We start from the raw sequence: 16,154 nt of genomic DNA, 5'->3' as shown, positions 1-16,154 counted from the left end.
GGCTTAATGTCATGTGGCTACTTCCAAAGCTTATGGCTTGTGCTCTCCAGAGCCGGGCCATGGGGAAGGGGATGGATAGTACCCGAGACTGTATGAACCATTGCTGAAGGCAGAGTAGCAAGAATATAGGGAACAATATCCCAAGGTACTGCAGTGCAGTGGCATCTAAGGCTAGTCCCCTCAAATCAATCTGTAATCACACTCCCCTGGGCCTTTAATAGGAGGGAAAACATTGAGGACTTCTAAAATATTTTCAGGCCCTTTTTCCCATTGTCTCAACTATTAGCACCTGGATCTCTTTTCGTTTTGCTAATCTCTTTGGTAAATGAATGTTCAGTAGCACCCTTGTATTACTCTAATGAAAATGTTCTTTCCTCTTTACAACACAGCCAGGTTGCAAATTTCCCAAATTTTGTGCTCTGATTTGTTTTTAATTATAAATTTCACCTTTACCCATTTTTTTGCAGCCCTGTTTCTTGATAAGCTATTAATAGTGGTCATTCTACTTATTGAACCCTTAGCTCCTTAAAATCTTTTCCTCCTGATACCACAGACAATCACTTTTAAGTTCTTCTTTCTACAAAACCCTAGATCATGGATTAAATTCAGCCAAATTATTTGATGTGATGTAACAAGGGTAAACTTTGTTGCAGTTCCCAATCAATTTCTCATTTTCATCTGAGAACTCGTCAACATGGCCTTTACCATCTATATTTCTATCAGCATTTTGGTCACAACCATTTAACCAATCTCTAATAAGTTACAAACTTTCTCTAATCTTTTTGCCTTCTTCTGAGCCATTCAAACTCTTCCAAACCTCTGCCCATTACTGAGTTATGAAGCTGCTTCCACATTTTTAGATATCTTTATAGCTTTACTCTACTCCTCGGTATCAATTTTCTGTCTTAGTCCATTTGTGTTGCTATACAAAATATCAAAGACTGAGTAATTTATAAATAAAAGGTGTTTATTTGGCTTATGATTCTTCAGGCTGTGCATGAAGCATGGCATCAGTATCTGCTTCTCGTGAGGTGTTCAGGCTGCCTCCACTCATGGCAGAAAGTGAAAAGGGAGCCTGTGTGTGCAGAGATTACATGGTGAGAGAGAAAGCAAGAAAAGAAAAGAGAGAGGGGATTTACCCAACCCCTTTTAACAATCAGCTCTGAAGGAAACTAACATAAGAAAAACTCATTTGCCATCACTCCCTTCAGGTAAGGCATTAATATATTTGTGAGGGATCCACCTCCATGACCCAATACCTTCCACTATGCTGTGGAAGGGAGATAGGTTGATCTCTGACACATGTCATGCCTCAATCCAGGGGAAAGCTCAGGTGCATCATCCTTGAAAGTTAATACCTTTAAGGGTAAAAAGAACCAAGAAGTGCCCCCTGACACAATGAAGTCATTGCAGCTATCCCTGTATGCTGAGAGTCAACAAATGGGTCAGCACTGAGCCCTTTTTACAGAGCTAAATCCTTTGAACCCCTGATCTTCAGTTAGATTAGAGAACTTGGATTACTTTCCCTGCATGGATGAAAGTTGTTTTCTTCTCACTCTTACTTAATATTCTATTGGTCATTTGTTATCAACCCACTACCCTGTGTTCCCATTTACCCAGCTTTTCCCTCAGTCCAATACTCCTGGGGACTGAGGATTCTTTTAACCCTATCTTTTGGTATTTTTGCATTTTGAATATACATTTTGTGTTAGAGATCAATCAAAGTTTCTGAGAAGTCAGAAAATCAGTGCATTGGGGGCACAGGGAGGTGGCAGGAGACTTCCGGTTCCCAAGAGGACAGAAGCAGTGTAAATGTGGCAAAAGGGCAAGTACTTGAGTACCTGCAGAAGCTAGTCATTGAGGTAGCAGCAATTTCAACAGTTTAGACTGTCTGTACAGAGAATGCCTGCCCTGCAGGTTTTTTTCTTTGGACCTGGGCACTTGGTTGAGTTACCTTGGAGACCTTGGGCCCACATCGAGTGACACTGAACAGTGCCCAGGGGTCTGTTTAATTAAAGGCCAGGCACAGCTCTTGTGGGAAAGCTGCCTTGCAGGATCTGCCCTCAGTGAGAAGCCAATTCTGGTGCCTGATAAGCTGGGCAGGAACTCCTGGGGAGATTTGTGCAACATATGCTTTCCTGGAAAAGCCACTGCAAGAACGAGAAACACAGTTTGGAAATACCAAGGCATATCTATTAAGCAGGCTGAAGAGAGCTTCAGGCTTCGAACCCTGTGTGGATTGAGGGCAAAGAAATCAGGAAGGCAGGAGCAGGTCTACACGACAAGACAGAGGCTTCCTGGGCAGCAACTGTGGGTCAGTGAGTAGGGTGCCAGCACCACATACTGAGAGTGGTAGATTCAAACCTGGCCCCAGCTAAACTGCAACAAAAAAATAGCCAGTCGTTGTGGCAGGAGCCTGTAGTCCCAGCTACTTGGGAGGCTGAGGCAAGAGAATTGCCTAAGCCCAAGAGCTGGAGGTTGCTGTGAGCTGTGATGCCACAGCACTCTACCGAGGGCAACAAAGTAAAACTCTGTTTAAAAAAAAAAGATAGAGGCTTCCATTCTTCATCTTAAACAGCTGTATCAGCATTATGATTAGCATGTCATACTCCAGAATATCATTTGTTGCCCAGGTAATATATATATATATATATATATATATATATATATATATATATATATATATAATTTATTTTTTATATATTTGTTAATTCTTTTCAACTTAATTTTCCATTTTTCTTCTCTTTTCTCTTGTAAGTATAAGTTTCCATTGTTTCCTTATTTAATGGTAAGAGCTCCATTTTGGCTAGTTTTTCTATTTCTGTAATTTCTTTTTTCCCAATTTTATCCCTTAAGGTTTTTTCTTTGTTTTGCTTTGAAGTATAGTATTTTTAATTTCTTTTTCTATTTGGTGGAGAAAGGGTATTGTTTCTGCTGAGGCTGGCAAAGAGCTCTTGACCTTGAGGGACTCACCCGATCCAGCCCCACAGAAGCTGGGACATGTGGATGTGGGTAAAAGTACCCTAGGAAACACCACTATTACTCCTGTCTCTCTCTTTCTGTTCATTTCTTCTTTTTGTCAATCTTCCTTTTACTCACCTCTGATTTTTCTTTTCACTTTTTAAAATATTTTATCCCCTCTTGCTCTTCATTGTTCTCTTCCTTTTCATCCTATACCAAAATGATACTTCAACATCTTAGGTTAGAGGCATGGCAACTTAAAGAGGAAGAGGAAGCTAAAGGAAAATAAGAGTCAATGAAACAGAAAAAAAGAAAACACTCATGAGGAAGAAACAGAAGAAAAATCCTGGCAACATGAAAAACCAGAACAGAGCAATGCTCATGAGGTAGCTACTGTAGAAGTTTCAATTTATAAAGAAATGTTAGAAGTTACAGAAAGGACATTTAAAACATGGATGATAAAACAATGAAGGAACTTGCTAGGAAAATGAAAAATAACCAAAAGGAAATCCAGAAACAGAATCAAATAAGACATGAATGAGGGGAGGCGGAGCATGATGGTGGACAGGACAGACGTGTAGCCCACCTCTCCCAAGCCACCAGGTGAGAGGAAAGGCTGTCTGGACCTTCCCCGTGTGTGGATTATTGGAGTGGACAGACAGCTGGAGATGCCCAGTGAACTGGCGGTTTGCTATATATGAGGGGTAATTTAAAATCACAGACTCTGTTGTAGAGATTCTTCCCTGCTTGGCCGTGCCGGCCAGCAGGCCCCTCCCCTACGGAGGTCAGCAGCTTGTAAATGCTGACAAAATCCAATTGACAAGTAATTAATCCTGAACTGAGGGAGGCATCCAAAAGGAGAGCCACTCGAAACCACAGGGAGCTGGGCAAACTGTAGGACAATTGAAGGGAAGGGATCCTGCCCGGGAAACAGACATTTTGAACTACCCAAAAGGGCAGGCACCTTTCCCCCAGGTGTTGGAGGGGGCTGGCGGTTCAGGCTGCGCAGCGAACTGGCGGACTCCCATCCAAAACTCTGAACCATAAAACTCAGAATTAATCCCCTGAGCACTCCAACCACGGGAACCGGCTTGAAGCCTAGGACCCGGCTTTGGCTTCTGGAGCCGTGAAGCTACTGAAGCCGTGGACCAGCTTTGGCTGCTGAAGCCAGGGGAACCAGCTACAGGAGATACTGCGTGAACTCAACACCACTCCCCTTATGGCCGATTGCAGTCGCCAGTTTGCGGGGGAGCTTGGGAACAGAGTGGAGGGACTCAGGAAGCGTGGACACCTGCACTGAGTGGGAAGGTCGGTCGCAAGTGCTGTCCAGAAAAGAACAGCCGAGGTTGCACAATTCTTAGGTGACAAACTTTTACAGAAACTCCAAAATGGCGATCGGCCATGGAAGGTGGTTACCATGGTAACGGTATAAACTGTAAACCAGGTATAAGTCTCAAAACCACTCACAGCGCCACCTGGTGTCCAGAAAGTACATTGCAGTATGAATATATTCCTATGAAAGTTGATCCCTACAGCAGACATATAGATATTTATAGGTATATTTCTACCACAAGAATATTTTTGCAGTTGGTCCCTTTTTTTTTAGTTTTGTTTGTTTTGTTTTGTTTGGTTTGGTTTTTGTGATTTTTTTTGTTTTTTTTTTCCTGTTGTTTTCTTTTTGTCTGATTTTTCCTCACCATTTTCATAGAGGAGATTTCGATATTTCGATATTTTTATTATTACATTTTATACAGATATATTTTTTATTTCTATGTCTTCTAATTTTAATTTCTTCTTTCTTCTCACTTAACATTCCTTCTAACACCACTTTTTTCTCTCTTTTTTTTCCTTTCTTTCAATTATTTTACTATTATCACTATTTATATTGCAGTTGTTCTTATATTGCTGTTGTCGTGGCTATTGCTTGTATGTTTATGTGTTTCCGTCTGTCTCTGTATCTATGGGCCCATGTGCCTGGTAACCTTTGTATCTGTTTATTTGTTCATTTGGTCTCAATGAGCTTGGTGTTATGACCTGCAACCCTGAGCTCCTAACACCCCCCTCCACTCTCAGTCTGTGATCTGGAGACCTGCCCCCTCAGGAGTCCAGATACTTGGGTGAACTCTCAAGAGGTGTAGACAGGACCTGGACAGCACCTGGCCAGTGCTGACTCTGTAGCAAAGGAGTGAGAAGACGACGGTCAGCTGAGAGGGAATTACACTGGAACAGTGCTGCCCCGAGGAGCAGAGCAACAGCCGTCTTCAGCAATAACAAGGCCCACCCCAAGATATCCTATAGCCTATCCTCCTGTCTTCCTGGGCAACCAGGTGAGGCCGAGCATCTTCTCAGATGGCAACCACCATGGAACAGACCTGGGATGGAAACACAGGCCCCGTGAGTAAAGGGTTTTCCTGAGACGGTACCGACCTGGGTGGAACACGGGGAATAGAAAACACACCCACAGAGCCGCGAAACTCCTAGGGTGGGGCTGATCCAGAGAATCTCTCTACTGAGCCTAAGACGCACCTGGCCATTAGGGGATCACCAGCCTATAGACAAAGGAGGCCAAGAGGCTACAGCCAACAACTGATCGTGCTGCGAATACAAACCCGCAGGACTAAAGACAGGGCCTGAGTCACAGGTTCTGGGAACTCAAATAAGCCTCTCCTCTGCAGAGGAATCTGGCAAGGTCAGAAAAAAACTCCCACAGGGTTGTTCCCTTCACTCAATAACATAAACTAAGGGTGGGGCTGGAACTGAGTGAACACCTCCAGCCTCCATCAAGTGCACGAGGTTGACAGGCCACACCACACCCTGCTGGATAAAGACAGAGAATAGCAGCCTAGTCGAGCAGACACAGACTACCCTGTGACTTAGGCAGGTGCAAACCCCTGGAGTATCTGCTTACTGCAGACAACTGACTGGGTCACAGCCCTGTGGGGCTAGCAGCGACTGGGTGTGACAGAGCTGCAAGGTGGGGAAGGAGGCATCAATATTCCTAGACTGATCTATTTACTGGTGGCTCTTCCTGACTCCACGCAGCACTGGAGCAAGCCATTTCAGAGCAGTCAACAGACCCCTGTGATCTAGTTCCCAGGGACCTCTTGAACTCTCCCACCCGAGGCAGCTGCTTACTGAGACAATTGACTTGGACCTTTTAAACTGAGTCACTCACCTGGGGACTATCCAGGTGGTGCCCTGGGTGTGTGGTTGTAGGAACCTTTGATTTTCCTTTTCCATTTGATACAAAAACTCAGGCCAGACATTTGTTGCATACAAGAGTCACATCTTAACTTAAAAGACAAATACAGACTCAGGGTGAAAGGATGGTCATCCGTATTTCAGGCAAATGGTAACCAGAAAAAAGCAGGAGTTGCAATTTTATTTGCGGACACAATAGGCTTTAAACCAACAAAACTAAGGAAGGACAAAAATGGTCACTTCATATTTGTTAAGGGTAAGACTCAATATGATGAGATTTCAATTATTAATATCTACTCACCCAACCAGAATGCACCTCAATTTATAAGAGAAACTCTAACAGACATGAGCAACTTGATTTCCTCCAACTCTATAATAGTCGGAGTTTTTAACACTCCTTCGGCAGTGATGGATCGATCCTCCAACAAAGAGCTGAATAAAGAAATTCTAGATTTAAATCCAACCATACAGCATTTAGATTTAGCAGACATCTACAGGACATTTCACCCCAACAAAACTGAAAACACATACTTCTCATCAGCCCACAGAACTTACTCGAGAATCGATCACGTCTTAGGTCACAAGTCTAACCTCAGCAAATTTAAAGGAATAGAAATTATTCCATGCATCTTCTCAGACCATCATGGAATAAAACTTGAGATGAGTAACAACAGGAATCTGCATACTCATACAAAAACATGGAAGTTAAATAACATTATGCTGAATGATAGCTGGGTCAGAGATGAGATCAAGAAGGAAATTGCCAAATTTCTGGAACAAAACGACAATGAAGACACGAACTATCAGAAACTCTGGGACACCACAAAGGCAGTTCTAAGAGGGAAATTTATAGCACTGCAAGCCTTCCTCAGGAGAACGGAAAGAGAGGAAGTAAGCAACTTAATGGGACATCTCAAGAGACTGGAAATGGAAGAACACTCCAACCCCACATCCAGTAAAAGAAAAGAAATAACCAAAATCAGAGCAGAACTAAATGAAATTGAAAACAAAAGAATAATACAACAGATAAATAAATCAAAAAGCTGTTTTTTTGAAAAGGCCAACAAAATAGATAAAACTTTGGCCAACCCAATCAGGAAAAAAAGAGTAAAATCTCTAATCTCATCAATCAGAAATAACAAAGACGAAATAACAACAGACTCCTCAGAAATCCAAAAAATCCTTAATGAATATTACAAGAAAATTTACTCTCAGAAATACGAAAATCTGAAGGAAATCTACCGTTACTTAGAAGCACGTCACCTTCCAAGACTTAATGAAAAACAAGTGGAAATGTTCAACAGGCCCATATCAAGTTCAGAAATATCATCAACCATCCAAAATCTTCCCAAAAAGAAAAGCCCGGGACCAGATGGTTTCACATCAGAATTCTACCAAACCTTTAAAGAGGAATTAGTACCTATACTATTCAACCTGTTCCAAAAGGTAGAAAAAGAAGGAAGACTACCCAACATGTTCTATGAAGCAAACATCACCCTGCTCCCCAAACCAGGAAAAGACCCAACAAGAAAAGAAAATTATAGACCAATATCACTAATGAATATAGATGCAAAAATATTCAACAAGATTCTAACAAACAGAATCCAGCAACATATCAAACAAATCATACATCACGACCAAGTTGGTTTTATTCCAGGGTCTCAAGGCTGGTTCAATATACGTAAATCTATAAATGTAATACAGCACATAAACAAATTAAAAATCCAAGACCATATGATTCTCTCAATCAATGCACAAAAAGCCTTTGATAACATCCAACATCCCTTCATGATCAGAACACTTAAGAAAATTGGTATAGAAGGGACATTTCTTAAACTGATGGAGGCCATCTACAGCAAACCCACAGCCAATATCATATTGAATGGAGTTAAATCGGAATCATTTCCACTTGGATCTGGAACCAGACAAGGCTGCCCATTGTCTCCATTGCTCTTTAACATTGTAATGGAAGTTTCAACCACCACAATTAGGGAAGAAAAGGTGATCAAGGGTATCCACATAGGGTCAGAAGAGATCAAACTTTCGCTCTTCACAGATGATATGATTGTATATCTTGAAAATACTAGGGACTCTACTACAAAACTCTTAGAAGTGATGAAGGAATACAGCAGCGTCTCAGGTTACAAAATCAACATTCATAAATTGGTACCCTTTATATATACCAACAATAGTCAAGTTGAAAAAACAATTAAGGACTCTATCCCATTCACAGTAGTGCCAAAGAAGATGAAATACTTGGGAGTTTATCTAACAAAGGACGTGAATGATCTATTTGAAGAAAACTATGAAACTCTAAGAAAAGAGATAGATGAGAATGTTAACAAATGGAAAAATATACCATGCTCGTGGTTGGGAAGAATCAACATTGTTAAAATGTCCATACTACCCAAAGCAATATATAATTTTAACGCAATCCCCATTAAAGTTCCACTGTCATACTTTAAATATATTGAAAAAATAATACTTTGTTTTATATGGAATCAGAAAAAACCTCGATTAGCCAAGACATTACTCAAAAATAAAAACAAAGCAGGAGGAATCACGCTACCAGACCTCAGACTATACTACAAATCGATAGTGATCAAAACAGCATGTTACTGGCACAAAAACAGAGAAGTAGATGTCTGGAACAGAATAGAGAACCAACAGATGAATCCAGCCACTTACCGTTATTTAATCTTTGACAAGCCAATTAAAACCATTCAGTGGGGAAAGATTCCGTATTTAACAAATGGTGCTGGGTGAACTGGCTGGCAACCTGTAGAAGACTGAAAATGGACCCACACCTCTCACCATTAACCAAGATAGACTCTCACTGGATTAAGGATTTAAACCTAAGACATGAAACTATAAAAATACTAGAAGAGAGTGTAGGGAAAACCCTTGAAGAAATTCGGTTGGGCGAGTTTTTTATGAGAAGGACCGCCCGGGCAATTGAAGCTGCCTCAAAAATACACTGCTGGGACTTGATCAAACTAAAAAGCTTCTGCACAGCCAAGAATACAGTAAGTAAAGCAAGCAAACAGCCCTCAGAATGGGAGAAGATATTTGCAGGTTATGGCTCCGACAAAGGTTTAATAACCAGAATCCACAGAGAACTCAAACACATTAGCAAGAAAAGAAGAAGGGATCCCATCGCAGGCTGGGCAAGGGACTTGAAGAGAAACTTCTCTGAAGAAGACAGGTGCACGACCTTCAGACATATGAAAAAATGCTCATCATCTTTAATCATCAGAGAAATGCAAATCACAACTACTTTGAGATATCATCTAACTCCAGTGAGACTAGCCTATATTACAAAGTCCCAAGACCAGAGATGTTGGCGTGGATGTGGAGAAAAGGGAACACTTTTGCACTACTGGTGGGAATGCAAATTAATACATTCCTTTTGGAAAGAGTTATGGAGAACACTTAGAGATCTAAAAATAGATCTGCCATTCAATCCTGTAATCCCCCTACTGGGCATATACCCAGAAGACCAAAAATCACACCATAACAAAGATATTTGTATCAGAATATTTATTGCAGCCCTATTCATAATTGCTAAGTCATGGAAAAAGCCCAAGTGCCCATCGATCCACGAATGGATCAATAAATTGTGGTATATGTACACCATGGAATATTATGCAGCCTTAAAGAAAGATGGAGACTTTACATCTTTCATGTTTACATGGATGGAGCTGGAACATATTCTTCTTAGTAAAGTGTCTCAAGAATGGAAGCAAAAGTACCCAATGTACTCACCCTTATTATGAAACTAATGTAGGACCTTCACATGAAAGCTATAACCCAGTTACAACCCAAGAATAGGGAGAAAGGGGAAAGGGAGGGGAGCGATGGGGGAGGGAGGGGGAAGGAGGGGGATAAATGGGATTACACCTGCGGTGCATCTTACAAGGGTATATGTGAATCCTAGTAAATGTGGAATGTAAAGGTCTTAGCAAAATAACTAAGAAAATGCTACAAAAGCTATGTTAACTAATGTGATGAAAATGTGTCAAACGATCTATGAACCAAGTGTATGGTGCCCCACAATCATACTAATGTACACAGCTATGGTTTAATAAAAATAAATAAAAAAAACATGAATGATATAAAGAATATAGAAAGGGTATTATAGAACTTAAGGAATCGAAGCAATCAATCAGGGAACTTAAACATGCAGTAGAAAGTATCAGTAACAAATTATACCATGCAAAAGAAAGTATCTCAGGGGTAGATGGTAAAGCTCTTGAGCTAACTCAGGGCAGTTAATGAGGCAGAAAAGAAAAGAAAAAAAGCAGAACATTCACTGAGAAAATTATGGGACTTCATGAAGCATTTATATGTATAAATTATAGGTATCTCAGAAAGGGAAGAAGAACTCCTCAGAGGAATGAAAGCCCTACTAGAGAATACCATAAGTGAAAATTCACCAAGTATCACCTAAGTTTCCAACACACTTCTTTCAGAGGGATATTGAAATCCAGATCACCTCAACTCAAACAGAGCATCTCCAAGAAACATTGTCATGACCCTCTCCAAAGTCAAGATGGAAGAAATAATTCTGCAAGTAGTCATGAGTAAGTGCCAATTGGCCCACAGGGGCAAATCTATCATGGGGATGGCAGACTTCTGAAATGAAACTTTTCAAGTGAGAAGAGATTGATCATCTACCTGTAACCTACTTAAAAAAATTTAAGCCAAGATTTCTATATCCTGTGAAACTAAGCTTTTTTTTAACCTTTACGAATTGTTTTATTTTTATTTTATTTTATTTTTTTATTAAGTCTTTTGTACATAGATCATAAATACATTTATGCCCATTTTAGTGTGTTGATTATTTGTACAAATTGGAGTGCTTACATCATACTAATCAGATAAATCAAATCATTTACTAATCTGCAAACATTGAGGAAGTTTGCTACAGGACCAGCTCTATAGGAAATATGTAGATCTATTCTACACACTGACCAATGCAATGAACCACCAGGAACCCAAACACCCAGAAACAAAAGGACAAAAGCAAGCTTCCACTATGCATGGATTTTCACAAAATAAGATGAATAGAACTCCACCACATTTATCAGTTATCTGAATAAATGTTAATGGCCTTAATTCCACACTGAAGAGGCACAGGCCAGCAGATTGGATAAAAAAAGGACAAAGCATACGTATGCTTCCTGCAGAAAACACACCTAGCCTTGAAGGATAGAGGAAGACTCAGGGTTAAGGGATGGAAAACAATATGTTAGGCAAATGCTAATTAGAATAAAGGAGAGATTGCAATTTTCAGATACAAGTGTATTTAAAGCAACTAAAATCAAAAAAGACAAAGGTAGACATTTAATACTAGTCAAGGGAGCAATATAAGAAGACATTTCAATTTTCTATATTTATGCACCCAACTTAAATTCTCCCAGATTTACCAAAGATACCTTAATTAGTCTGAGCAATATGATATCCTGTAACACCATAATAGTAGTTGACTTTAATACTCCTCTTATAGACATGACATGTACTCCAAACAGAAACTAAACAAAGATACAAAGGACTTAACCATGACCCTAGAACAACTGTTCTTAATAGACATATACAGAACACACCATCCCAAACCTAAGAAATATATATTTTTCTTGTCAGCCCATGGAACATTCTCCATAATAGTTCATATCATAGGACACAAATAAATCTCAACAAAATCAAAAGATTGGAAATTATGCCCTGTCTCTTCTTCAACCACAATGCAATAAAGGTGGAACTCAGCTCCAATAAAAATTGTCATCTCTCCTCTCCTCTCCTTCTTTCTGTACTATAGCTGTGTTTTATCATTCATATGGATGTGTAGGTAATGGTAATGCAATGTTTGCATCCTCCACTCTCCCTCTTCCCTATTCTTGAAGAGGGAGAGTGGAGGATGGGAGGGAGGGTATATGGTGGGACCTCACCTATTGTGCACAATGCAATGGTACATTTCAAAACTACTAAAAGTATAGTATAAATGTATTACCACAACAAATATGTAAATGAGATGCTGGTTATGTTAATCAGTCTGATTTAAGCATTCCACATTGCATATCAAATCAGCACATTGTACCTCATAATTGTACACTGTTATGATTTAATAAAACATTTCATCCCCACCCTAAGACATGGAAATTACCCAACCTTATGCTGAATGACAATTGGATCAAAGAAGAGATAAAAAAGGAAATCATTAAATTCCTTGAGCATAACAAAAATGAAGATGCAAGCAACCAAAACCTGTGGGACACTGCAAAAGCAGTCCTAAGAGGGAACTTTATTTAGTGCATTAGAAGCCTACATCCAAAAAACAGAAAGAGAGCACATCTACAATCAAATGAATCATCTTAAAGAAATGGAAAAGCAAGAGCAACCCAATCCCCAATCTAGCATAAAAAAGCAATAACCACGATTATATCAGAAATAAATGAAGTTGATAATAAAAGAATCATTCAGAAAATTAATCAAACAAAAAGTTGGTTCCTTGAAAAGATAAATGAAATCAGTAAACCACTGGCAACATTAACCAGAAATAGAAAAATAAAATTTTTAATAACCTCAATCAGAAAGGAATAGAGGGAAATAACAACTGATACCACAGGTATACAAGAGATTATTTCTGACTATTATCAAAAACTCTATGCCCAGAAATGTGGAGGAAATGGACTGATATCTGAAATCACACTATCTCCCTAGAGAAAGGAAGAAATAGATCTCTTGAATAGACCAATATCAAGCACTGAGATTGCAGAAGCAATAAAAAAGCTTCCAACAAAAACATGCCCAGGGCCAGATGACTTCACATCATAATTCTATCGCACCTTCAAAGATGAACTTGTACTAATACTGCAGAACCTATTCCAAAACATTGAGAAGGAAGGAATCTTCCTCAACATGTTCTAAGAAGCAAACAGCACCTTGATCCCAAAACCAAGAAAGGATCAATTAAAAAGGATAACTATAGATAATTTTCACTAATAAATGTCAATGCAAAAATACTCAACATAATTCAGCTAATACAGTGCAGCTACACATTAAAAAATTATACATAATAATCAAGTATACTTCATCCAAGGGACGCAAGTGTGGTTTAACATAAGTAAATCCATTAATGTAATACACCACATCAATAGAAGCAAAAATAAAGACCATGTGATCCTCTCAATAGATACAGAAAAAGATTTTCTGAGATAAGTGGAATATTTCTTAAGCTATTGAAGCCATCTATGACAATCTCACAGATAACATCATAATGAATGGAGTAAAACTGAAAGCTTTTCCACTTAGAACTTGAACCCAGGAAGGATGTTCACTATCGTCACTATTATTTAACATTGTGCTGGAAGTTCTTGCCAATGCAACCAGGCGAGAGAAGGATATAAAGGACATTCAAATGGGGGAAGAGGAGGGATAATAACCAAAATTTTCTAAGTATTCATGCGAATAAACAAGAAAAGAGAAAACAACCCCAGTGATCATTAGGTAAGAGACATGAACAGAATCCTTTCCCAAGAGGACAGATGAATGTCCAATAAACACACAAAGAAACCCTCATTGTCCCTCATCATTAGAGAAATGCAAATCAAAATCACTTGAGATATTACCTAATATAAGGGAGAATAGGTCACATTATGAAGTCCTAAAGCTGCAGATGATTGTATGCATTCAGAAAGCGGGTAACAATTATGCAATGTTAACAGGATTGCAACCTAATACAACCCTTTTGGAAAGAAGTGTGGATAATTCTCAAAAAACTAAAAACAGATCTTCCATTTTATCCCACATTTTGATAGGCATCTACCCCAAAGAACAATTACACTGAAATGTTTATAGCAACTGAATTCACATTCACAAAGATGCGAAAACAACCCAAGTGCCCATCAACACATGGAATGGATTAATCAACCGTGGTATACGTGTATCATGGAATACTACTCACCTATAAAACGATGGAGGCTTTGCACATTTGGTATTTACCTGGATAGATTTGGAGAACATTCTCCTAAGTAATGTATCTCAAGAATGGAAAAGAAAGTACCCCATGTACTCAATACTAAATGAAACTAGTAGATTAACAACTATATGCCCATATGAAAGAAAAACACAATTAAATTCAAAAGGGGAAAGTGTGGAAGTGGAGTGGTTTACTAAGCCTCTCCCTAATGGGTATAATACAGGGATATGATCCAGTACCCAAATGAAGGTCTCAATTACATCTCAAACTTTATCTTATAAATGCAAATATGTAGCTTAATTATTTGTATGCCCATATCAATTTGTAAAAACAATAGTAATAGATTTAAAAATAACAATAATATTATAAAAAGGAAAAGGAAAAGGAAATTACTGGTAGAGAAATATCAATAATTTTTGTGCATTGACCTTATATCTTGCAACCTTATTCAATATATTTTTTTCTATTTTAGATTTTGTGTAGATTCCTTGAGATTTTTGACACAGAAAATTTTGTTGTCTTTTAAACAGGGACAGTCTTATTTCTTCCTATCCAATCTGACTGCTTTTTATTTTCTTCTTTTTATTTCAAATTAATATGATGTTACATATTGCTCTACTAGTAGCGAATATGTAGAAATTCAAACTTAAAGCATAATTTCATTAATAATCACTCCAAAACATGAAATATCAATATGTACATTCATTTAATAAATTAAGTACAGTGTCTATACAATGAAAAATTTTAATGTTAATGAAAGAAACCAAACAAGACCTAAACAAATGGAGAGACATGTTATGTTCATAGATTGGACAAATCAATATAAGTGTTTCATTACATGTAACCAAACTAAATCCCTAACTGATAAAACTAATTATATAATTTCTAAAAAGTTACCACACCCATGCATTTTCTTTCAAGTCTTGTTTGTAGTACTATATGTTATGGGGAGTTGGCTTTTTTTACTCTCATATCCCTGTATACTGTCATATGACTTTTTAAAATCAGTGACAGTTTTTGTCCTCACCCCACCATGATGTCTCCAAAACACAAATATGATGCAAGTTCTGGTGGTATTGTAAAGAAAAGAAAAACCTTCACTTTGAAAAATAAACTAGAAATAATAAAGAGATCAGAGGAAGGTGAAACTTCATCTTTTATTGGCAGAGCATTTTCTTACAGTTAGTCAACAATTGCAACAACATTAAAAAATAAAGGTAGAATACTGGAATATGTGATAGGCCACACCTCAACTAATGCTATGAATATAACCAAGCAATGCAGTGGTTTAATTAGCAATATGTTGTTGATAATTTGAATAGAAGACCAAAATCAGTATAATATGCCTATCTGTCTTTCTGTAGTGTAAAAAAAAGAGTCGAACCCTTTTCAATGATTTGAAACATGTTTGTACAGCAAGTGAAGGTGAGGTGATTGCTATGAAGAATTTTTTGCAACTAGGGCTTGGTTCACTTGCTTTTAAAATGGGACAAATTTGCATATTGAATTTCAAGGTGAAGCAACGAGTGCTGATGTATTGATGCATGTTCTAAGTGACTTTCTGGACATTGGAATATATTATTAATGAGGAAGGTTATTTGATAAACCAAAGTTTTAATATTGATGGAACTGGCTTTTTGGGGAAAAATGCTGGAGAGGACCTACATTTTGAGAGAGGAAAAAACTGCACCAGATCATAAGACATTGAAGGATAGGCTGATTTTGTTACTTGAGGGTAATACTTCTGGGGATTTTAGACTGAAATCTTTGATAGTGCATTGATTGCTCCCTAAATGTGAGGACACCATGCAATGTCACTAAGTCATACCTTCTTGGTATTTGGAGTGCAAATGCAAAAGCTTGGGTTACAGTTGCTGTCTTTCAAGGTTGGTTTCTTAACCATTTTGTCTCTACTGTTTAACATTATTACTATGACAAAAACATTCCTTTCAAAATTCTACTTGTCCTCAACAATATCACTGGACAACCAAACACTCTAGATGATATTCACTCC

This window comes from Nycticebus coucang, chromosome X (genome assembly GCF_027406575.1).
Source record: "Nycticebus coucang isolate mNycCou1 chromosome X, mNycCou1.pri, whole genome shotgun sequence".
In the NCBI taxonomy this organism is placed as follows: domain Eukaryota; kingdom Metazoa; phylum Chordata; class Mammalia; order Primates; family Lorisidae; genus Nycticebus; species Nycticebus coucang.
Note: the sequence above shows the minus strand (reverse complement) of the source record.